This window comes from Arachis duranensis, chromosome 9 (assembly GCF_000817695.3).
Source record: "Arachis duranensis cultivar V14167 chromosome 9, aradu.V14167.gnm2.J7QH, whole genome shotgun sequence".
NCBI classification, from domain to species: Eukaryota; Viridiplantae; Streptophyta; class Magnoliopsida; order Fabales; family Fabaceae; genus Arachis; species Arachis duranensis.
The window spans coordinates 112,369,882-112,373,041 of NC_029780.3; positions in this window are offsets into that span (position 1 = coordinate 112,369,882).

Sequence of the window (3,160 nt, forward strand, 5' to 3'; positions counted from 1 at the left end):
ACATCACATGACTTCATTCATTCACTCATTCCTTCCCAATCCCCCCATACCAACGCCTTCCCCTAATCTTGTCTCCCTTTTCCGTTCATTCACCACTTCCTTCCATCCATCACTCATTCTCACCTTAAATAATAAAGTAAATGAGAGAAGGAATCTTGAATGGAGGGCTGTGATTAAAAGAGGACAGACGCGTGGCAAGTCTGATTAAAACATGAGATTCCTTCAAGATAAGCATTCACCCGACACTTCTGCCCCCACTTCTTTTTTCCTACCCGCCAAATCAGACCCATCATTTAGCTTTACTCAATTATTCATGTATTTAAATTTAAAGCAGTTTGACACTCTTACAAATCTAAGTTATATTTAAAGCTTAAAAGGAGAATGCTAGGAAACAATAATTATTTTGAACAATATGAATAATTATCAATTAAATAAAGATATATTTTATTTTAATTTAATGTTATAAATTTAAATTTATTTTTCTAATTATATTAATTTATATTATTTACACATTGTTCAAAAATATTGTTAGTTACTTACAATGTGTGAACAATGTGAATTAATAAGATTAAAAGAATAAATTTAAATTAGTAACATTAAATTAAAATGAAATATATCTTTATTTGATTGGTAGTTGTTCATATTGTTTAAAATAATTATTATTCTCCTAATATTCTCCTTATTTAAATAGATGAGTAAGTTAATCACTGGATCAACTCAAATATATTAACATTAATTGGACATAGCTGTCGCCTTTATTCCTTCAAGCTAAATACTCGAAATTAGATTGTTGATTTCCTAAGGGTTTTAGAATTCTGTATCCAATTTTCACAATTTCTTTCTGACCAAGAATTATTCTCATATTCTTTAATATGATTTTTTTTTAACTCAGTCAGAAAATCCACACAACGAATACGCATTAGTATAGGAGTTGCACACTCAAATACAACTCCATGCTCATCCATTTTTGTGTTTGCATTTGGAAACAGACTAATAAATATATTTCCGTTATTATCCATTCGGAAGATAAAATGAAAAGAAGGATGAGAAAATGTAATGGTTTTACCAGAACAGGATCTTTATTTATATAGAACTATTTTTTTTTATTTTTTATATCTCATCTTTACACGAAATATTTACTATGACACATCTTGTATCCTCTGCCAAACGATATATGTTTTTAATTTTTCAAAACACGTTAAACAATCCAGATACATAGTGTACTACTCATTGTCACTGGGGAGAGGACAATATTTAACGTGTTGCGTTGTTCGGGATGCGTTATTTTATGGCAATTATTTCCATGAAAATATCTCTTCTCATGATGATATTTATTTTTAAAATATGACTTATTTATTTAGTCATACTTTAAATAAAAATAATATTTTTATAATATATATAAATTAAATTTTATAATTTAATAATTTATCATCTAATAATTAAAATAAAATATATACACATAATGACAATTATAAAATTTTTATTAGAGTAGCTCCCACAAAACCTAAAAAAGTAAGGTGTGGGCCTGTATTGTAACATTGTTACAACAAAAATCAATGAAAAACGACACTAAACATTACATGCGATGTTGTAGTGTCAAAAGTTGTATTGAATAGAAGACCAAGACCCGATTTTTGTGTCAATTACCATGCTCACGGGATGCTTTTTTCTCCGGCTTATTTTTTTATTTTTATTTTTCCCTCGATTTTTGTTTCCAAGGTGTGATCTAATTTGGAATGTATTTTGCTGCCATTAAATGTGGCGGTTCGAACTTGGCTTATACAATTTACATGCGTTCTTATGAAATTCATCTACTAATTTGCTGCAACCACACCTCACCAGGAAGAAGAAATATTGATGGTCATATAAACCATGAGGTTAGTATGTAATAGAGGGTCAAATATGGAACTAAACCTTGATGTGGCTATTGTTGCTACTAGGGTGTTGGTGTAAATATATATAAATTCTCAAGTAATATTTAAATTATCTTTAATATTAATTTTTATTTTAGATATTATAAGATGACACATAAATATTTATAAGATTATTTGTTATAAATAATGATTTTAAATTAAAAATAAAATTTGTGCTTTCAATACTTAATTCAATTAAAATTTTATATTATTTTTAATTATTTTATCAACATAATTATATAAGTGATATTAATTTACCTTTTAAAAATAATACTCTAAAAATACTTCATTAAAAATATTCTTATGTGTTTGCTCTACTATTAGTTTTGTTTTGTTTTTATTTTCTTATTCTATTTTTTTATTGGTTTATTCTTATTATTTATTTTTTAATCATGTTGCTGTGTGTCAGGCTCAATCTAAAAAGTAAAAGCCCTCCTATATATACGATTCCATGTTTTCTAATGACATGTTATGAAAAATTTGTTTTAAAACAAAATTAATCTGGATAAATTATTTATTATATAGTTCAAGATATTAAAATAGATTAACATTTATTAATATTCATTAAAATTATTTATTGTATTTAAATATTTATTATAAAATATTATATTTTTATTATTTTAATATTTTTTAACATCTATAAATACTTTTGTATACTTTATTGTTTTACACAATTTATATATACATAAATCTTGTCATGCTCTCTCCTACCTTTCTAATATGAGTAAAGAAAAGCTCATAAGTGTACACCGTTTATACATGGAAAACATATTCAATTATTCACACATATTCCTAGGAAGCAAGTTGCAATTATAGAGTTTCCACCAATCATAAGTTTGGCTCATTTTTTTGGACCATTCAATTTTTTTTTAAATTAAGCCTACTAATCCGACAGATCGATTAGTGTAAAAATTTTAATTTCAACGAAAGTAATTGAATCATTCGATTTATGTTTAAAAATTAAAAAAATTTGGGTACACAAATTCGAGTATTTAATTTGTATACTCTAAATTTTTTTAAAATTTTAACACAAATTGGACTCTTTAAAAATCAAACGATTTAATTTTTGCTTATAACACTATAATTATGTAAAATATTTATACACTCCATAACTACATTTTACAGTATTTTTCTTTTCATATCTAAATTAAAAAGTATCACAAGTTCACAACACATTATCGAGCGAGAATTTAAAAGAATTGGTACAATTTGTATTTGTTTTCTGAGGCTAATCCACCGTCTGTGAA